Raw genomic sequence first — 23,193 nt, forward strand, 5'->3', positions numbered from 1 at the left:
AATATTCACTCCCTCCACCACAAGCACACAGTGATTATCATCTTACCAGAGACACGGCAACCATTCACCAAGGCTTCTCTGGTTGCAGCTCCTAAACCCATAACCTCTACCACCTAGAAGGACAAAGGCAGCAGACACACCAAGTAAGACCCCATCCTGACTTGGAAATATATTGCCATTGCCTCATCATCACAGGGTTACAATCCTGGACCTCCATTCCTAACAGTACTGTGGTTCATAGCATCATTATGGCACAGAGGGAGGCCACTCGACCCATTGAGTCCATGGCAGATCTCTATAGAGCAATCCAGTCAGTCGCATTCCCGCACTCTATCCGAATGGCTCTGCAAGTTTATTTCCCTCAAATATCCATCCAATTTCCTTTTGAAATTCTTGATCATCTCAGCTGATCATATAGGCTGTATTGGCACTATATGGACTGCAGCAGTTGGCTCACCACCATCTTTCATGGGCGATTAGAGATGGGCAATAAATGTTGTGCTTACCTACCACATTGGCATCCCATGAATAAACGGAAAAAAATCTTCCCTTGGAATTAGAGCAGATTTGGCAGCTGCATGCGGACTGATTAAATGGTCTGAGGTATAAATTGGTTCCCCTTTTATAAGCAGCTTCCACTAATTCAAACATTGGCCAAGCCATTGGGAATTAATCATGATTCAATGTTACTGACATTTCCAGCATGCCATTGAAAACAATGGAAATTCTAGACTGGTTTAACTAGGTTAAAATAGAAAGGATTAGAGCTTCAGATTCTAGTGTGGCTAGTTTTTTATCGTGGGACAGTGCTTCATTCAGCTAATCTGTGGAACTGCATCTTTGCTTCTGTGTAAGCCGTTTATCTAGCAACTTGAAGAAATTTCAGAATATACCCTTCTAACTCCACAAACTACATTTACTAAGTCTGGTTCCAGTCTTTCATGTCAAGTAACATGAGGAGAGAAGTTCCAGCCTCTCCCTATGCTAATCTTATTTCCTGAAGTCATCCAGTGTCTCTGGGTTTGGCAGGCTTCTGAATCCAGACTAGTATCCAGGGATCTTGCTAGAAAGTGAAGTTATGCACATCTCATTGAATAGCCTATTGACAAATGCTGTGATCATTTAGACAAATTTATTCCATCAGATCTTACATTAGATCAGTGTTAACATGGGCAGGTGAAGAGTGCAGGTAAAATACTCCTATCAAGTTCTATTGTGCTTCAGAGCATGTTCTGTGCAAGAATGATAATCAATTAAATGAGCAGTTTGAGCAACAGAGAGATTTTCAAAACATTTGTCACACTTTGATGCACTGTGCTGGGAACCATACCAGCAAATAGAATTCTGGCACACACTGAGAGGAAATGATTCATGTTTATAGATGACGACTCACTGAATTTAATGATATCGGAGGTTGTTGCTTCAACATTTGTGGTAATTTTCCTTCTTTTAATTAAACCTGCACAAACATTAACAATTTTAGTTAAGTTAATGTCCACTCCGGCCTTTCCCTTCTTCATAATTGCCATTTCCAATGATGCTCTTATTTAATAAAAGATGGGGACTGCTGTGAAGCAGTTCTATGTTACTTTATCTCAAGATTTCAGAATCCTCATCTCCCTATCAGAGCAAGAGCAAGACGAGAGGACAACAGGGAGAAAGGATTTGAGGTTGACAGTGAGATGACAGGAAGTGACTTGAGGTGAACATCAAGCAGACAGAAGAAAAAAGGATTAAGATAGATATGGAGCAGACAGGAACGCAAGACGACTAGGCAGGTTGTAGCAGGGGTTGAGCTTCTTGTTCAGGTCCAGCTAAAATTACATCACTCTAGACCTCCACTTCATCAATTTTACAATTTTCAGTTTTCACAATTTCAAAGTTTGCGGATAATATGAAACTTGGAAGCATTGTGAACTGTGAGGAGGATAGTGCAGAACTTCAAAAGGACATAGACAAGTTGGCAGAGCGGATGAACAGGTGGCAAGTGAAGTTCAATGCAGAGCAATGTAAGTGATTCATTTTGCTAGGAAGAACATGGAGAGACAATACAAAATAAAGGGTACAACTCTAAAAGGGTACGCAAGAGAAGGGGGGCCTAGATGTAAATGTGAATAAGCCATTGAAGGTGGCAGGACAGATTGAGAGAGCAGTTAAAAAAGCATGCAGTATTCTAGACTTTATTAATAAGGGCATGGAGTACAAGACCAAGGAGGTCATGTTGAACTTGTATAAGACACTATTTTGGCCTCAGCTTGTGCATTGCATCCAGTTCTAGGCACCGCACTTTGGGAAGGATGTGAAATTATTGGAGAGAGCGCAGAAAAAGTTCGAGAGTGGCTCCAGGGATCAGAAACTTCAGTTATGAAGATAAATTGGAGAAGTTGGGACTGTTTTCCTTGGAGAAAAAAAGGCCGAGAGGAGATTTGATAGAGGTATTCAAAATCCTGAGGGGTCTGGACAGAGTAGGTACGGAGAAACTGTTCTCACTCATGAAAGGATCAAGAACAAGAGGGCTCAGACTTAAAGTAATTACTAAAAGAAGCAAAAATGATATGAGGAAAAACTTTTTCACACAGCGAGCGGTTAAGGTCTGGAATACACTGCCTGAGAGTGTGGCGGAGGCTGGTTCAATTGAAGCATTCAAAAGGGAATTAGATTGTTATATGAAAAGGAAAAACATGCAGGGTTGAGGAGAAAGCGGGAGCATGGCATGGCAAGAAAATTGCTCAGCGAGCCAGTGCAGACACGATAAACCAAATGGCCTCCTCCTGCACTGTAAGAATTCTGTAATTGCGTGATTGTTCCCTGGTAAATTTCAAAATTGTGCCCAGTTCCCCTGAGCTTAAGACATTAACATCAAAAACTGCAGTAATGTGAGCATTGAACTTTGGGTAACTCCACTGTATACTTCCTTCCAGTCCAAGAAACTGCCATTCACCACAAATCCCTGTTTGCTCTTAGCCAATTTTGTATCCATGCTGTTACTGCTCCCATTAGCTCATGGGTTTCAATTTTGCTAACAAACCTCTTGTGATACATGTGAAAGTTCATATACACATCAACTGCACTCCCCTCATTTACCCTCTGTTACTTCATCAAAAACTCAATAGAGTTAGTCAAACATGATTTTCCTTCAACAGATCAATGCTGAGTATCCTTTATAAGTCTATGCTTACCCAAGTGGCTGTTAGTTTTTTCCAAGATTATTGTTTCCAAAAACTTCCCACCACCAACATTAAACTTACTGAATTGTAATTGTCAGGATCATCCTTCTCCCCTTTTCTGAATAAAGATAAAACATTTGCCAGTCCTCTACTACCATGCCTGTAACCAAGAGAATTGGAAGTTGATGCCCAGGATCCATAGAATTTTTACCATTACTCCCTTCAGCATCCTCAACTGCATCCCATCCAGTCCTGGTGACTTATCCACATTAAAAACCCAGCAGCCTTTCTGGTACCAAGGGCACAATTTTGAAATTTGCAGAAGACAAAGCTTGGAAGTGTAGTAAACATTGAAGAAGATAGTAATAAACTTCAAGAGGACATAGACTTAGGACATAGAGTTAAGCCACAATTAGATCAGCCATGATCTTTTTGAATGGCGGAGCAGTTTCGATGGGTCAAATGATCTATTCCTGCTTCTATTTCTTATGATCTTATTCTTATGATCTTACCTCTATTTTTTATCTCATCCAGCACCTGACAACGTCCTCGCTTACTGAGGATTTGACAAAATCCCTTCCCTTGGCAAACACCAATAGAAAGCACTCATTTAGTACCTCAGCTGTGCCTGCCTCCACTAATCTATCTCCATTTTGGTCTTCTTCTGCTCCTCTATCAACATTTTCTACTGTTAACATGACTGCAGAGAGCTTTTGGACACCCACCCTGTAATATGCTTGTATCACTCCTAATTATAGGCAAATGTATTTTAGAATAACTGACTGTGAATTCTTCCTACAATTGATTATAAGTCTGGATTTCCACTTTCTTAAGAGATTAATGAGTTTATCAGAATGCTGATGTCCCCAACTCACCCATTATACCATTCAAATGACCTAGGTACTGAAGATTCTGTGGATACTGCTGTGTGTTATCTGTTACCTATTGTGTGTTACCTATTAAAATAGGTAAGTTCTAAGGGCAGCATGAGTGGAGCTCATTTTGCATTTTCAAATCATGAGACAAGTGATTAGATTTTGCTGACTTTTGTCTCTCACCATCTCTTCCTAGTGAGTGGCCAGTACTCGGTGTCAAAAATCAAAAGAGGGAAGTGTGGGGGAGATAGATTGCCAAATGTCTATGGGGATCCCAGGGGCAATCAAAGACTTCCAGGTAGGGCCACATGAAAAAATTTACAGCTCCCCAACCTCACTCACGGTATCCAATAGAACTGGGAAGTTCCAGCTGCCAATCTTCCTGACAGGAATATCCACCTTCAGATTAATATCCTGTGGTTTAATGGGTAAATAGTGAGTGAAGACAGGATCAGACCTGGCTATAATGACCTCTTTTGATTGTTTGGGCAAAGGCAGCATTAGGTAATATTCCATAAAATGTCAGCCCCTTCACAAAGGGAGGGATAAAAAGAAAATGATGGTGAGGAAAATTGACAAAACAAAAATGAATTTAAACAAAGTTAAAAGCAGCTCCCGTGTTCAGATTGAATTAAAAATTATTTTTTGGTATTTCGTGGCAGCAGTAATGATTTAAAATCTATGATAAAATGGAGGCTGCGTAGCATGGACAATGCTTAGATCCCACAGGAAAAGCAAAAATTAGAGAGTTCGCTATCCATGGATCAGCGTCAGAAACTTGTGGTTCAGGAAGGAGCCTGGGAAAAGGTCATCCAGCCATCCTTTGGGCTGCAATGAGTGCATTCCTTATATGGAACTGTGGAAAAATGGAAACATTTCATAGTCTCAAAAAATGGAGTAGGGGATTTTTATAGCAAGCTGTGTTTCAGGCTGTCATTTACTTCAAATGATGGTATATAATAATTCTTCTACTAAAAGTTGTTTTACTTATTTGTTTTAGGTACAGAAGATTCTGTGGATACAGCTGTGTGTTATCTGTGAGAACTGACAGTCTGACATAAGTGCCTGCTGAACGTAATTGTCTGATGGCATTCATCTGTTTACACATGTTATTGTATATGTGCCTAGGCAAGCAATCTTGGTCAGTCTTGAAGGGTTTATTCTGTTTCACAAAATCATAAATCTGGTATATCCAGGTCAGAACAGGTTCATCTACCTTACATACATCAGACAGGCCCTTACACCAGTTATGGGTGCACTTTGGCTGCTCAGTGTTTATAGGGCAGGAACATCACCAGCTATGTGTTTAAACTTCATATTGAATTAATTTTTATGCCAGTTGTACAAGATGAAAACCCACAAGGACCCCACGTCAACAACCTGCATGACAAGTTCATCCCCAGGCAGTAAGGAGGTTAAGCTGAAATTCTTTCCCTCACCCCTTTCACAGTTCCTTCATTATTTCTGAATATACCCTAGAATTCCCTGCATAGTGCTATTTTGGGAGTACTATTACCACAAGGACATCAGCAGTTGTCCCTCAGGATAACAAGATAAGGGGAATAATTAAAGCCCTTCCAAAATTGCCCATGTCATGACATGATTTCTCCTGATATTATGAATCCTGTTTTGGGCAGATAGAAATTCTGCCCTCTCCAAGCCACATCAGGAATTGTTGGCCTTGTCTATGCACTTAAGGGGAAATTTTAATTTCATGGTAGGTGGCCACTAGGACCCCTGGGAGTTACAGTGCAAGTTCCAGTCCATTTTCATGGCCAGGCCTCATTAATTACCTGTCATCCATCAGCCTGCTCAAAATAGGCATCCAGAGGCAGCTTGACAGTTTGGGCCTGTGAAATGTGTATGGCTCGGGTACCACTGGGCCGGCAGTTAAGTGAGCAGTAGGAGAGGTTGGGAGCATTTTACAGGTAGAAGGGGAATGCCCAGAGTTGCTGCAGCCCAAATATTCCTTATGTAGCCCAGAGCAGCCATTTACAATGTCAGCTAGCATACAGACAAGAAAGGGAAGTTGGATGGTCAGCCATTCAATGGGAATAGGCAATATGAATCTGGAGAAGGTATATGTCATGTTCCAGTATATTATGAACTTTTAGTCAATACTTTTAAAACTGGACACATCAGATTATTAAAATCACTGCAAATCATGTGATCTTTGGCAGTTTGAGCTTCAGACAGTCCTAAGTCTCAAGCAAATACCTAATTAAATATGGATATTCACAGTCATCTGGGGAATTACACATCCCTTTGTTTAAGGATGGATCAATACAAAAGGACTATAGAATTCCAACCAATTTGACTGGACAAAAGGGAACATCGAAACTCAACATGTGTAAGACAGATGCAAATGGATCCTATCAATCTTCCATTGTATTATAAACAAAAACAGAATTACCTGGAAAAACTCAGCAGGTCTGGCAGCATCGGCGGAGAAGAAAAGAGTTGACGTTTCGAGTCCTCATGACCCTTCGACAGAACCTGGTTCTGTCGAAGGATCATGAGGACTCGAAACGTCAACTCTTTTCTTCTCCGCCGATGCTGCCAGACCTGCTGAGTTTTTCCAGGTAATTCTGTTTTTGTTTTGGATTTCCAGCATCCGCAGTTTTTTTGTTTTTAATTCCATTGTATTATGATGGGTTTCCCTCACCCCAATTAAACTGGGTGAATCTCAAGGTGTCAAACAACAACACAGGATTATTGGACTAACATACGCACCACCTTACTGTTTGGAAAAAGGACTTTGAACTTGAGGAAGTCACATAATGAGGGAACCATTTTTGCAGTCTGCTTGAAACCAGCAAGAAGCTGCTTGCAGACAGAGTATCACCGAAAGCCATCAGACTAACTGGAAGTCACCCAAGCATCCAATGTACTATGCGGCAATACTTTGAAAATGGGAGATCCTACCAGAAAGAAAGATTCCCCAACTTGTTCCCATTAAAGTTCTATTGAGAATGAACCTCCTAGAAATTCAACTACAAGAAACCTCACAGACTGCTGAGAATCCCCTGCTGTACAAGACCTTCACTTCAACTTTAAAGCATCAACTGCATCTAAGAAACTACAGATCTACCACAAGAGAGATTGAGATAATTATAAGCTCTAGCAGTATATTGCCTCCACCTGTATCTAATCTTTGTGTGTATGAGACAAGTGAGCGAAGTGTTGCATTAAATTCGGGTTAAGTCTGAGATAATAAATAAAGCTTTATTTTTAACCTAACAAAATGCTTGCTGCTGCAATTACATAATTGGGGTGCTCACTCAGAGTAAGAAAACACTCACCTCCTCCATAAAAACATGCTGATTAAGGGCAGTAAAAGCAAACATATAAACTCTGTCCGTGACATATAGGGAAAGAAACTAGGAAAAGGCATTCAGGATTGAGATGCGGATGGGTGAGGAGAGTGAAGTTTGACTTGGTGGATCTGGAAGGGGGCGAGCAGCATGGTCAACTGAATGGGTGGCCTCTACTCTTGTAACAAAAAATTGATAAACGCCCCTCATTTGTCAATAGAGGTGAGGGTGATGGGTTTAAAGAGTCTGTGGACAGTGCAGAAAGGATGCCAGGGATTATCTTTGCTCTCCAGGATGACTTTACAGTAATGGACACTGCTGGATATATTAGAATTAGAGGATAATCTAGCTGCTAAAAAGAGTAAGGAAATAAAGGAAATTAATATCAACAGAGAAAAAGTACTTGAAAAAAATTAAGGGACTAAAATCTGACAAATCTCTAGGACCTGATCGTCTACTTACTAAGGCTCTAAAAGAGATAGCTTCAGAGATAGTGAATGCTCTAGCTATCATTTTCCAAAAATTCCCTAAGTTCCTAGGGTTCCCTAGGTTCTGGAACAGTCCCAGCAGATTGGAAGATGGCAAATGTGATACCATTATTCAAGAACGAAGGAAGGAAGAGAGAAATCAAAGAACTACAGGCCAGATAGCCTGATATCAGTCGTCAGGAAAGTGGAAGATTTTATTAAATTTTTTCTTTCACAGGACAATGGTGTCGCTGGCTAGGCCAGCACTTATTGCCCATCCCTAATTTCCCTTAAAAAGGTGGTGGTGAGCTGCCTCCTTGAACCGTTGCAGTTCATGTAGTGTAGATACACCCACAGTGCTGTTAGGGCAGGAGTTCCAGGATTTTGACCCAGTGACAGTGAAGGAACAGCGTTATATTTCCATGTCAGGATGGTGAGTGTCTTGGAGGGGAACTTGCAGGTGGTGATGTTCGCATGTATCTGCTGCCCTTGTCCTTCTAGGTGGTAGAATTTGGAGGTTTAGGAGGTCCTGTTGAAGGAGTTTTGGTGAGTTGCTATTATTAGTTGCTAATCTATCATTAAGGAAGTCTTAACAATGCACTTAGAAAATCAAAGTATGATCAGACAAAGTCAACATGGTTTTATGAAAGAGAAATCATGTTTGACAAATTTATTATAGTTATTTTTGAGGATGTAACCAGTAGATGTAGTTAACCTGGATTTCCAAAATACATTTGATAATGTGCCTCACAAAAGGTTAAAAGGCAAGATAAGGGCTCATGGAGTTGAGGGTAATAAATTAGCACGGATAGAGGATTGGTTAGCTGACTGGAAGCAAAGAGAAGGCACAAATGTGGCACTCTCAAGTTGGCAGGCTGTGACTAGTGGAGTGCCACAAGGATCAGTGCTGAGATCTCAGTTATTTACAATCTATATTAATCATTTACACAAAGAGATGGAGAATAATGTATCTAAGTTTGCTGACAATACAAAGCTAGATGGAAAAGTAAGTTGTGAGGAGGAAACAGTGGGGCTGTAAAGAGATACAGGCAGGTTGAGTGAGTGGACAACACGATGGCACATGAAGTATAATGTGGGCTTATTCACCTTGGTCATAAGAATGGAAAATCAGAATTTTTTTTAAAAGTGATGAAATTTATAAATGTTGATGTTCAAAAAGAATTGGAAGTGCTCATACAAGGAACTCAAAGTTAGCATGCAGGTACAGCAAGCAATTAGGAAGGCAAATGGCATGTTGGCCTTTATTGCAAGGGGATTGGAGTACAAGAATAAGGAAGTCTTGCTATAGTTAAAAAGGGCTTTGGTGAGGCCACACCTGGAATACTCTGCACAGTTATGGTCTCTATATTTAAGGAAGGACGTACTTTCATTAGAGGTGGTACAGCAAAGGTTCACCAAATTGGTCCCTGGGATAAGACTGAGCAAATTGGGCCTATAGTCTCTGGAGTTTGAAAGAATGAGAAGTGATCTAATTGAAATGTGCATACTGAAAGGGCTTGATAGGCTGGACACAGAGGTTATTTCCGCTAGCTGGGGAATCTAGAATCTGGAGGCACAGTCTCAGGAAAGGGGTTGATCTTTTAGGATTCAGATGAGGAGAAATTTCTTCACTCAAAGGGTTGTGAATCTTTGGAATTGTCTACCCAAGAGGGTTGTGGATGCTCCATATTTGAATATATTAAAGGCTGAGGTGGACACACTTTTGATCTCTCAGGGATCAAGGGATATGGGGAGAGCACGAGAAAGTGGAATTGCCGCCCAAGATCAGCCATGATCGTATTGAATGGGGTAGAAAGGTCAATTGGCCGTATAGTCTACTGTTACTCTAATCTCTTGTGTTCATGGTCAGTTCTAACAGACAGTGAGACCTGGTGGAGCTTGATACAGGTCAGCGAGATCTGACGATGGATGGCTTAGCCAGCTGTGCACTAGATTGTGCAAGTTTGTGCTCCTGAGGGAAAGAAGATGTGGGGGAAGCAGGGGGTGTAAAAGGTAGGACTTCCTTGTGGTGGAGTCATCCTTTATATATCAAATTATTGTTGCATAACCTTATAACGAGTGCACAGGTGAGTATAACATTAGGTTTTAATTAACTAAAAACTGTGTACATACTTGTTACACCTAAATGTGTGTGTAGCAAGAGTGTATTAGTTAAAGGAGCACTTGCTAACACTGTGAATATATTTGGGTTTGTTGGCGAGGTCAATGTACCTGGGTTTGTTAATATTGATCAATTTCTTAATGCTGACTGTGACCCTGAGTTTGGTAATATTGTTGGCATGCCTGGATTTGTTAACACTGACTTCATTTCCAATAGGCTGTCCTATTGCTGGGGCGTGGAGCAAACTCCTTATTACTGCTTGACATCATTTTACCATAAAAGGAAAAGTATGGAAAGTATGCTGCAGTTTACTCAGACAAAGCAAGCTTCTTGGTATTTCGTAATGTGGTTAGATCTGCTCCCTACTTCACTTAAAAAGGCAAAAACTATCTTCTCTGAGGAATTCTTGACCTCAGCGTTAACCCTTGCATCAGGCTGAAAAAGTAAAACAGAAACTGGAATAAATTGCAGGGTCGATTACACTATGTTACGGTTAACCCTCATAATGTCAAGACATTTTTAAGGGGGTTTCTCTAATCTCCTTCCCCTTTCTGAAAGGATGAATAGTTTCAACCAGTTTAACCTTTGCTGCAAACATGCCAACTACCTCCTCTCCTTCCTACTATATCTGCACTTCAATAACTGCCTCCACCTGTTCCCTTTAGAACTTTCAGTTCAACGCTTATCCCTCCCTCCCAGTCACTCAGGTGTCACACATTCACCCTTCCACTTCCCCTCCATTCTCACCCTAAATTTAAGGGCAGTTAATGAGAGACCATCGATCTTCTCATTCTAAACCTGGTTCCCTCTTCCCCTTCCTACTCATCCTGTTTTCCTTTTTGTTGCCACCATGTAAAGATGCCCTAATTTTTGTTTACAAGGGCTCTTGTAAACTCAGAGCTCAGGGATGCTAGAGTCTGAGTGCCAACTGTCAGTGACCCTGGAGCTGGCCAAGGGGGTGAGCCCTGGCTGCTTGGACTGAGTGCCTTGTGGCTTGAGGGCCACAACTCGAATGTGCCCTGCGAGGTGGACTTCAGCTGGGGTTGGCCAGGCTGCAATGGCGCTGAAGAAAGAGAATGGACTAATCAATGCTCCTCTGTCCTTTCAGGAAAAGACAAGCCATAACCAGGCTGAGAGGGCACATACAGAAGGAGGCCCACCCAACCTGCTGCTTCTCAGCTGGTTCGAGCAAGACGTCCTAGAGCTGGAGAGCCGGCACGCTCCCAGTGCAACCAGGCGTGGAGAGGCGGAGGTGCCAGCCGAAGATCAGAGTACCGTGCACAGAGGTGAGACTTTCGGATTGTGCAACCATTCTAGTGTAGTCTCGTTATTGATGGGAGCCTCGAAGATGGAGTCCCCATTGATCATTGGAAGACGATGGCACCGTGATGCAGATCTCCAATGTCTCAGCAGGGTACCTGGCATGCACAGTGACAATGTGATGACTTTATCTAATGACATATCCTCCTTCTTCCTTTTAGGTTCGCCAGGTGTTCGCTCTGCAGACTTTGAAGGGCTACCTCTGACACGACCACCAGGCATAATTTTCATCTGCATCACACCTGCTCTTGGAAGCAGGCACCAGTGCAGAAACCAGCACCTCGGTGAACATTAGAGTGGCGGCTACTATCTCGGTGCATATTGGTGAGGGCGCTTTACATTTGTGGAGGCAGAGAGTGCGCAGGGTGCCGGCAGTCGGAGGACTGCTGGAGACCAGGACGATGCCCAGTCAAAGGCTGATGATGAGCCTCTGGAGTCGTCCATTAGATGGCAGATGCTGGATATCCAGCGTGATGTGTGGGAGGATCTGGCGGGAGATCCATGAGTGTGCGCATGCCATGGTCTCTGTAATGGAGGAGTCCATGCGGAGCTTGAGCACTGCGTTGACTGCCTTGGGTGAGTGCACTGCCTCCTCCAGTGAGAGAGTGGTGACTCTCATGGAGAGGCAGGTCAGAGATGGAATGAGGGGTTCCTGGTGTTGTGCTCGGACCTGCAAGCCCTCACATAGACAGTGAACTTAGGTGGTCAGTGTCAGTGTGGGAGATGGATGAGGCACCCAGTAACCCAGCTAGGTGCCCATCCAGAGCGACCTCACATTGGTGCACGAGCTGCCTGTCTTCTCTGTGGGCTCTTCTCAGGGCACTCTGGATGATGGCAGCAGCTCCTCCACCCTTCTGCCAGTGACCATCACATCCAATGAGGCTACGATGACTGGGGAGATGCAAGCTGTGGCACTTGCTGCTTCCTCCCAGGTTGTGCCAGCACAGGCTCCGCTGGTCAAGAGGATGACCGCCAAGGTCATCAAGGCCAACAAGACAGCAAAGCCAGCAGGCTGTCTCCAATATCACTGCCAGTGAGGGGGGAAGCACTTAGATGTAGCACCCACAAATGTAAGTTAAAGGCACCATGAGCACAAGAGGGACAGGGCATGGGTGATTTTGTGTTCATTTATGTTTACTTTATCTATACTGGTTTGGGAATGAAAAGCAGAGAAGTTTATGTAAATAGTTTGGAATTGTCAAAATGAGATAAATTTTGCTTTTCTCATCATGGCCTGAGTATGCTTCACCTTTTTATTTTATTGGTGCAGGGTATATCAACATGTAATGCTGGATGTAAGTGTCTCTGAACTTTATTGCACAGGCACTGAGTGTTCTTTGTGTTCAAATGAAAGGGTCCTTTCAGATATCCAGGAATAGAGGAGGCAGCCCTAGCATAGATTTGAAGCTGATCTTTGGTAGCCTAGCTGAAAGAGCATTGGATCTAGGCGTCCCTGGTGTCCCTGCCTCGCTGGAGGTTACCAAGGCCTGGCTCCACACCCTCAGCATTCTCCTCACCATACTCATCTTCAAACTCACTACTGGACTCATCATCTATGGCCTGTGCGTCAAGATCCTCTTCCTCCAGTGGGTCCCCCCTTGCCAGTGGCAGATTGTGGAGAGTGCAGTATGCAGCCATGATCAGCGATACCCACTTTGGGGGGTACTGTAGTGCCCCCCCCCCCAAATGGTCCAGGCATCGGAAGCACATCTTGAGGAAAACCTATGGTCATCTCTATCATTGCCCTTGTGGAGGCATGATTCGTATTATAATGCTGCTCTGCCTCTGTTCTTGGGTAGCTGAGAAGCGTCATCAGCCACCTTTTCAACGTATAGCCCTTGTCACCCCGCAGCCATCCATCCAGTCGGCCTGGAGCATTGAAGAGCCTTGGCACCTGGGAGTGTGTCAGGATATTGTGGGAGCTGCCAGGGTACTTGGCAGACTTGCAGGGGGTTGGTGGTCACACACTAGCTGCACGTTCATGGAGTGGAATCCCTTCCTGTTGACGAAGACACCCGGCTGATCCGCTGGCACTTTGATGACAACATGTGGGCAGTCGATGGCACCCTGGACACGGGGGAACCCAGCAATCACTGCAAAGATTCTGGCTCACTCCGCCAAGCTGGCCTCGTCCATATGGTAAAGAATAAAGGTCAGTACCCGCCTGAACAGAGCTTCTGTCACCAGCTTGATGCAACTGTGGACAACTGATTGGGAGATTCCACACAGATCCCCCACTGAGCCTTGGAAAGAGCTGGAGGCATAGACGTTGAGGGCCACTGTGACCTTCAGAGCCACTGGCATGGGGTGTCCGCCCATACAATTGGAGCTGACCTCAGGCCCAATCATCTGACAAACTGAGGTCACCGTGTCCCTTGAGAGGCGGAACCTCCTTCGGCATTGCAACTTGGATGTATTGAGGTAGCTCCATCACTACCTGTAAATCCTGGCAGCAGGATAGTGCTGTCTTTTGTGGCCCCTTCCACCTTGGACTACCTGCTGGCCCTGCATCCCTTGTGCCTGTGCCTCTCCTCCCACAGGTCACTCTCCTGGGAGCTACATTGGAATATGTGGTCCCCTCTCCCTTCTGCCCCCCTCTTCCTCCTCAGAGGAGTTGCCTCCAGTGGAGAGCACAATCCCCATTACCAGGGTAAGGGAAGGCTGTCTGGTACCTGGATGGTCTGAATCCTCCAAGGGCCTGGCAGACAGCAACGATTCCTGAAATGAGGCCTGGAAATGCTAAAATGAAGCTGCAAATAGAGATGAAGCTGCCCAGTACCAATAGGCGACCAGCTGCAAACTATCTCCAAAACTCCTCACTACTCACACAGGCAATGCTGCTGACCCTTTTTATCCCGCTCTTGGATGAGGTTTGCGAGAATATCGGCTGCCTGTCCATTTTGCCCGTGCGACGAGCAGGAAAATCGCATGGATAAGGAAAAATCACAGTCAATTGGATTGTTAAAGGCTTTAAGTGGCGCTTAATTAATGGTGAGCGCCGCTCTGCACCCGCACGCATCTGCCGAGCGAAATATTGCGCAAGTGCGCGATGACGCGAGGACACTCAACTGACATCATTGTGCACTATTTTACTCCCATTCCGGACGGGCACGCGCCCACTGGTGGGATGAAAAATTCTGCCCCAGGTTTTCCGTCCTCATTTTTCAGTTTTCTCTCCTCCAAAAGGTGTGTATAGACTCAAAGGTACTGTGTATTCCCTTAAAATCTTGTTCATAAAGCTATTTTTTATGTGTGAGTCACAAATGTGAGTACTGGAACGCAATTGGACTGAGCAGCATTGCAGCTAAGTACGGTGCCATCTTCATTAGACAGATACACCCACTTCTAGCAGGATTTTCTGAAGCCAGTTGTTGCCGTTCTGCCTTTACAGAGCCTAGGTAAGATTAGCTGAGAGCACAGATCAGGAACCTGAGATTCACTGTTTTAAGCAGCTGAGCCACACGGAACCCTCAGTTCTCACTCTCAGTTATCTGACTTCAGGCATTGGACTGGGTGGAGAAAATTAATGAGACAACTGATCATTATTCAGTGAGACCTTGTTCTAGAAACTAAGGCAGATATTGGAGAGGAGGCAAAGATCATCATTTTTTATTTATTCTTTCGCAGGATGTGGGCATCGCTGGCAAGGCCAGCATTTATTGCCCATCCCTTCCCATGTCCTTCAAAAGGTGCTTTTTGGCCGCCTTCTTGAACCACTGCAGTCTGAGTTACAGGAACACTCACAGTGCTGTTAGGAAGGGAGTTCCAGGCTTTTGACCCAGTGATAGTGAAGGGAGAGGAAGGGCAACTTGCAGGTGATGGCGTTCCCAAGCATCTGCTGCCCTTGTCCTTCCAGGTAGTAGAGGTCGCAGGTTTGGAAGGTGCTGCTGAAGGAGCCTTGACAAGTTGCTGCCATGCAAGTTGTAGATGGTACACTCTGCTGCCACTGTGCGCAACTGGTGGAGGGAGTGAGTGTTTAAAATGGTGGAAGGGGTGGCAGGCTGCTTTGTCCTAGATGGTGTCAAGCTTCTTGAGTGTTGTTGGAGCTGCACTCATCCAGACAAGTGGAGAGTATTCCATCACACTCTTGACTTGTGCCTTGTAGATGGTGGACAGGCTTTGGGGAGTCAGGAGGCGAGTTATTCACCGCAGATTTGCCAGACTCTGACCTACTCTTATAGCCACAGTATTTACATGGCTGATCCAGTTAAGCTTTTGATCCATGATGACACCCAAGATGTTGATGGTATGGAATTCAACAATGGTACTGCTGTTCAATGAAAAGGGGAGTTGGATAGACACCCTTGTTTGAGAAAGTCATTGCTTGGCATTTGTGTGATATGAATGTTAGTTTCCACTTTCAGCCCAAGCCTGAATGGCAATGGATCTTGCTGCTTGCACAGAGAGCTCCAGCACCTCCAGCTGACAACACTTGCTGCGTACACGCATCCCACAAGACTGCCATGCTTCTATCTTCAGACTATTGACTAAATTAAGAAAAATAAACTTTTAAGGTGTACATAAACACTCATCAGTTACTCACCAATCATTTCCTTCCTTTGTGTCAATGTCACTTTTTATAGATAGTTAACTTAAATGTTTTACTTAACTCTTATTACCCATATATCTCAGATTTTAATTTAATGAAAAATTAGGAAGCCTTTAATGTTACTATCCAAATAATCTTAACTTTATTCCCCTTGATCTGATTAATTAATTAATCGGTTCTGGAGCACAAGTCTTCAGCAATACAACCAGGATGCTGTCAAGGCCCATAGTCTTTGCTATATCCAACGTGCTCAGCTGTTTCTGGATATTCGAGCAGGCCGGAGGCTGGGAAATCTGCAGTGAGTAACTCACCTCCTGACTCCCAAAAGCCTGTCTACCATCTATAAAGCACAAGTCTGGAGTGTGATGGAATACTCTCCACTTGCTTGGATGAGTGCAGTTCCCACAACTCTTGAGAAGCTTGATACCATCCAGGACAAAGCTGCCCGCTTGATTGGCACCCATCCACGAACACTCATTCCCTCAACCACCAAGGCACAGTGGCAGCAGTGTGTACCATCTACAAGATAAACTGCAGCAACTCACCAAGCCACCTTCGACAGCACCTTCTAAACCCACAACCTCTACCACCCAGATGGACAAGGGCAGCAGATTCATGGGAACACCACCACCTGGAAGTTCCCCTCCAAGCCACTCACCATCCTGACTTGGAAATATATCCCCGTTCCTTCAATGTCGCTGGGTCAAAATCCTGGAACTCACCCCCCAACAGCACTATGGGTGTACCTACACCACATGGACTGCAGCGGCTCAAGAAGGCAGCTCACCACCACCTTCTCAAGGACAATTAAGGATGAGCAATAAATGCTGGCATAGCCAGCAACACCCACCTCCTGTGAAAGAATTAAAAAAAATTATGTGAGTGCACTGAAAGACTGAGTTCTGTGATGTTGGGGATCTCAGGAGGAGGCCAAGATGGATTGTCTACTCGGCACTTCTGGTTGAAGATAATTGCAAATGCTTTAGCCTTGTCTTCTGCACTCAAAGATGGGCTCTGCCATCATTGAGGATGGGTTATTCATGGAGCTGCCTCTTCCAGTAAGCTGTTTAATTATTCACTCTTCATGATCTGCAGAGCTTTGATCTGATCCATTGATTGTGTGATCACTTAGCTCCATCACATGCTGCTTCTGCTCTTTAACATGCAAGTAGTCTTGTGGTGTAAGTTTCACCAGGTTGGCACTACATTTTTAGCAACACCTGGTGTGCTGTTCCTGGAATGCTCTTCAACACACCAAGATCCCCTGGCTTGATGCTAGCTGTTTCTTCCAATTGTATTCAACATGGAGAAGGTACTGATTCATCAGCTGAGGGAGGGCAGTAGCTGGTAATCAGGTGATTTCCTTTCTCACGGTTGACCTGATGTCACAAGGCTTTGTGAGATTTGAAGTCAATGTAGAGGACTCCCAGGGCCACTCCCCTGACCACTGTGTTGCCAGCTCAGGTGGTTCTGTCCTGCTAATGGCGGTGGAGAAGTCTGGGACTTTGACAGTAAAGTATGATTCAGTGAGTAAGACCATGTCTATGACTATGTCAAGTTGTTGCTTGACTAGTCTGTGGGACAGCTCACCCAATTTTGACACAAGCTTCCAGATGTTAGTGAGGAGGACTTTGTAGGGTTGACTGGGCTGTTTATGTCTTTGTTGTGTTTTGCTAGGCCATTCCAGAGGGCAGTTAAGAGTCAACCATGTTGTTGTGGGTCTGGACTCACATATAGGCCAGACTGGGTAAGGATGGCAAATTTCCTTCTCCAAAAGGACCTTTCTGAACTAGATACGTTTTTATGACAATTCAGTAATTTCATGGTCAACATCAATAATACCAGCTTTTTAATTACAAATTAATTTATTTCACTGAATTTAAATTCCCCAGCTGCTGTGGCGGGATTTGAACTCATGGGCAGAATTTCACCCATGTTGGATGGGTTCAGCGGGGGCAGGCGGGCCCAACCACCGCCCACGATCAAGGCTGGAAGGAGATTTCATGCTGGCAGGCCAATTAAGGCTCGCCCAGTGTGAAACATGAGCGGCAACGCTCAGCACTGCCTGTGCAGACAGGTGGAGGAGGGCGAGTGGGGTGAGCGCAAGTGCCACTTGCAAATCTCCGAGGCACAGAGGAGATGAACAGATTTAAAAAAAAAATAAAGATTTTATAAATGTTATAAAACATGTCTCTGCTCATGTGACTGAGCAGAGACATGTTATTAATGAAAAATTAAAGTTTTTATTTTATTTCTATTTATTTTTGGAAACCTCATCCCACCCGTGGATGAGGTTTCCAAAAAAAGTGCAAAGGCCGCCAACCATAAGGTTGGATGGCAGTGAACATGTTTTTTAAATTATGTTTTTAATGGATTTAATAGGCCTTTCGTTCGCGCCCGCTGACCAAAATATCGCACAAATGTGCGATGACGTCAGGACGCTCGCCCAACATCATCGCTCGTCATTTTACGCTCGGCCTGCCGAGCTAAAAATTTTATCCCACGTCTCCGCATCATTAATCCAGGCATCTGAATTACTCATCCTGTAACATAGCAATATGCAAAAGAACCTGTGATGAAATAACCTGCCTACAGTCTCTGTTTGGGGTTCAGACATGTGGATAGGTTATTTCAGCAAGGTATAAAATACAGACAGTGCTAATCAACAGGAATCAAAACAAAAAATGCTGGGAAAACTCAGCAGGTCTGGCAGTATCTGTGGAGAAAGAGACAGGGTTAACGTTCGAATTGTACCCTCCACATCCTCTGTCTAGATTTGTAACTGGCGCATGGCCACTTTGGGTGAGCTCAGCCTGAGTCAATGCCTTCAGGACAGAAAGCAGAAAACCAAAAAAAATGTGTAATCACCAAAACTGATTGTTTCATAGTTAAGTCACTCAGATGAAACAAAAGCATCTCACATCTAAAAGGCTGACTAAACTAGATCAAGGGCAGCAGATAGATGGGAACGCCACCACCTGGAAGTTTCCCTCCAAGTCACTCACCACTCTGACTTGGAAATATAGTCCCGTTCCTTAACTGTCGCTGGGTTAAAATCCCGGAACTCCCCCCCTAACAGCACTGTGGATGTACCTACACCACAGGGACTGCAGCGGTTTAAGGAGGCAGCTCACCACCACCTTCTCAAGGGCAATTAGGGATGGGCAGTAAATGCTGGCCCAGCCAGCGACACTCACTTTCCAAGATCAAATAAAACAACCTGATGCACATTTAATATTTGAAGTGATGCAAAATCTCACTGCTCCTTCGCCTGGAGAACTTCTCCGTCTCGACAAAGTCATACATTGGGAATTTTCCTGGAGCAGCTCCTGCTCTGCTGCTGTAACTTTACCAGGAAAGCAGCGGAAACTCAGTTACACACGTAAACACTTTTTTATTCGTTCTTGAGGTAGCTACGTAGCAGAGCAGGAGCAGCTCCCAGAAAATCTCCAGTCATAATTTTTTTTCTCTACTTACCTGTAGAAACTATGGCTTCCTCCTGTTCTATTTTCAGTCACATTCACAAATAGTGTTTAAAATGTAGGGAACAGAGACAATGTCCTGTTTGCTATAAAAGAAAGTGTGGTTGGGGGTGGAGGGTAAGTAGGCATCCTGACAAAAAAAAGTGTCCAGAAACCCCTCTTCTTGAGGAGAAAAGGAGCAAAGCCCAAATGCTTCCTGATATTAATGGTACTTGCACACTGTTAACTAAACATGAGATTGCTTCCTATTGGGACTAAACACATTATACATTGTCGTAACTACACCTCTCTTAACTGTTTTGTTATTCTTTAAAGGAATATTCTAGAAGATATGGAAACAACTGTAGTTAGTTATCACCACAACAGTGCAAGTGTTTCTTCAGACTTAACCTTTCTATTCACTGTCTTATTTTGATGGAGTCTGAGCCCATTTTTGAAGAAGTATTTCTATAGAGTTGATTAAAATGGCAAATAGATATATTAGAACACATTTCCTGTTGTGTTCTTGTTCCTGGGTGTATGGGGTCACCCAGGTATGGCTCACAGAGGGATATTCAATCCATTAAATTAAGTGGCAGAAAATCAGACAGATGCCTTTCCACATGGGCATTTCTCCCAACTCAAATTTTCTCTAAATGAGTCTAGGCAATCCAATATACAGAGGTGCAGGAACAGGAAAATCTGTCCCATGAGTAATGACATAAGATGGTTGAGTGCACAGAAAGAGTCTGTTCATTTAAAATCAGGATTGACTATTGAGAAAAAAAGTGAAAGAAGGCAGAACGATGGCATCAGAATAGTGCACAGACTTGATCAGTCTAACTTGGACATATTTGTGATTTAAAGAGAAGTGAAAACTCTCCTGTTTTGTACTGGCTACGCTCCACACATTTACCTACTATACCTTACTAATCATTTCCCTTCCTGAATAAAGGCATTCATAACACATAGTAAATGGTATACCTAAGTTTAAACCCAAGCTATTATGTGAAAATAACCAAGAAATTAGGATCACACGACACAATTAATTTAGTGAATAATATATTTCAAACACATTAATGAATCTCCTTTGACATTGCACACAATTAAGTCAAAGAATATTGTCTCTCTCAACAGTGCATGCTAGTTTCATGCTATTGGTGCTGACTCTCCTCTTATGCTTCTATCTCCCTCTTACTCTTCTGTTTCTCTCTCTTTAACTTAAATTTTTTTCTTCTATTTCGGTCATCTTCATGTTCCTCTCCTTTCTTTTCAGGTGAGAGGTATTGGTTGGCATGCTGTGTTCTGGTTAAAAAAAAGGCTTCAAGCGCACTTAAGGTGAGGGTTGTAGTGAAAGTAACCCCGAGAAGTTATCTTTCCATCCTTCCCTCATCACACCTGCGTTATAATCTTTCTTCTTCCCCTTCCTACCCTCCCTCCAATTCCATTACCTACAGCTGGACAGAGCTCTGGTTAAACCCCATCTGGAGTATTCATTTCTGATCGTTGTGCTTCAGGAAGGGTATATTGGCCTGGCTGGGGGCTGGTGTGCAGTGCTGATTCAACAGAATGATACCAAAGCTAAAAGGGTTAAATTATGAGGACAGGTTGCATTGACTAGACTTGATTATAGAAGGGTAAAGGGTGATCTAACTGAAATGTTTAAGCTGATGATTTGATAGGATGGATAGGGAGAAAGTGTTTCCTTTGGTGGGGTATTCCCATCAGGGATGGTGACAGAAAGCGAACTTTCTCCTTCCTCATGCACTTTCTAAAGTAATGAAGTCATTTTGAAATACGAGAGTTTTTTTGCATTCGGAATTTTTGCAAATAATAGGGAATGGAAAATTTTCAGATGAAAAGTTTTCAATGTTCCGAGAAATTTGAGAGAGGAAGCCCCTCGGTGCTCAGATGTTGCAAAAGCAGGATGCAGTTTACATATATTATAAATCTTGACAGGAATTTTTGATGTCAAAAATATTGGCACAGATATCCGACGAAAAGAGTGACAGCAGGAATTAAATTGTTTTAGACAGGAAATGCATGTGGACATAAGATTTTTAATAGGATGCTGGTCTATCTCCTGTACTGTAGGCAGTTATACTGATAGGAGTGGTGGGAGGAGGAGTGTAAACATGGACCAGTTGGGCAAACATGTTTCCATGCTGTAAATTCTACTTTACTGGTAATTTTATCTGTTGCATGTAGGGAATCAAAGTCATGTACTGTGTTCAGTTAAAGCAGTTTTGAAGGTTAGGGTATAAATGGATGCATACATATAGAAGTAATTCAGATACAAATTCAACATCCTCCGTTCTGTTTTTATTTTGTTTTATTTTTGACTTTATATTATCGCTTGTAGTTAAATAGAAAAACATACTGAGTTTGGAAAACAGAAAATTACTGTTGGTTGCATGCCCTCTGCAGTACAGTACAGTTGATGAGGCACCACAGCTAGCAAGAGGGTGAATTGTGTCATAAAAAATTTACCAGGACTGTTTCCATTGTAATGGTGAACATAGGCATTTACATTGAAAGAAGTCGACAGGAAGTGTGTGCAGCTATAATGTTTTTAATACATTATAAGTTACAATATAGATGATTTGAAAGAATTTCTTTACTTATAACATGATAAATATTTTGAATAACCTGACTCTTCACCACCTCCGACACTCACTCCATGTCTAAGCCTACCTTGGTGTGCAAACACAGGAGATTCAACACCTGCCCTTTTACCTCCTCCCTTCCCACTGTCCAAGGCCCAAAACACTCCTTCCAGATAAAACTGTGATTAACTTGTGATTCTTTCGATTTCTTATACTGTACTGTATTCACTGCTCTAGGTGAGGGAGACCAAATGCAGACTGGGCGATCACTTTGTGGAACACCTCTATTCAGTCTGGAAGCGTGACCCCAAACTTCCCTAGCCTGTTATTTTAATTCTACCCCCATTCCCACTCTGACCCCTCTGTCCTCAGCTTCCTACACTGTTACAATGAAGCTCAGTGGAAATTTGCTGTAGGGGCAACAAAATCTGTTTCCTGCTATTCCATTTAAAATAATGTTTTGGAAGGCCACCAACAATGTTCCACACTTTTGTCCAACCATATATCTATTATCTCCGTGGTACATAACAGACAGCTAGCTTCAGTGCTAACATACACCTGCCAAACTTGTCAGTCTTGACTTAGCCAGCAGTGCCATCTAGTGGCTTAAACCTAATTTAACACGCGATGACAAAAAAAGAAAAACACTTGCATTTATATTGCGCTTTGCACTTCTGGATGTCCCAAGGTGCATTAAAGCTAATAAAGTATTTTTTAAATACAACCACTGTTGTAAAATAACAAATGTTGCAGCCAATTTGTGCTCAACAAGCTCCTATTACAACAATGTGATAATTGGTCAGGTAATCTGTTTTTTGTGGTGTTGATTGAAAGATAAATATTGGCCAGGATAACAGGGAGAACTCCGCTGCTCTTCTTCCGTGCCATGGGATCTTTTAGATCCACCTGTCAGAGTAGGCAGGGCCTCAATTTAACATCTCATCTGAAAGTTGGCAGGTAGTAGGTACCCAGTGCAGTACAAGGGAACTGTTGCTTCACAGTTCAGTCACTGATCATAGTCATCTGTTTTTATTTATTTGTTAATAATGTTCAATTCATATAGTAGAAGAATAGAAGAAGGAAGATGATAATGGAAATAAGTTAAAATTCTCAAGGGTTCAGATGAAGTTTCCAATGAAGTTAGTTTAGCAATATAATGTGGTTGTTTGTGTTCTGAATTTGTTTATGTTTGTGTTTATACTTGTGAATGGATTTAGTATGCAACAGAACACATACAGTTTCTCAAAAAGCATGAATTCAGTCCACCCGAGCAAAACAATGGCTCCAGTGACCAAGAATAAAATGGCAGACT

General features: G+C 43.2%; 1 protein-coding gene across 3 annotated transcripts in view; it reads right to left on the reverse strand.

Annotated features, from left to right (window-relative positions):
* LOC121279219 (tropomyosin alpha-4 chain-like) overlaps positions 1-23,193 on the reverse strand; it is a 97,108-nt gene that overhangs the window by 71,218 nt on the left and 2,697 nt on the right. The window lies entirely within an intron of this gene.

The sequence above is a fragment of the Carcharodon carcharias genome, chromosome 1 (assembly GCF_017639515.1).
Source record: "Carcharodon carcharias isolate sCarCar2 chromosome 1, sCarCar2.pri, whole genome shotgun sequence".
Lineage (NCBI taxonomy): Eukaryota > Metazoa > Chordata > Chondrichthyes > Lamniformes > Lamnidae > Carcharodon > Carcharodon carcharias.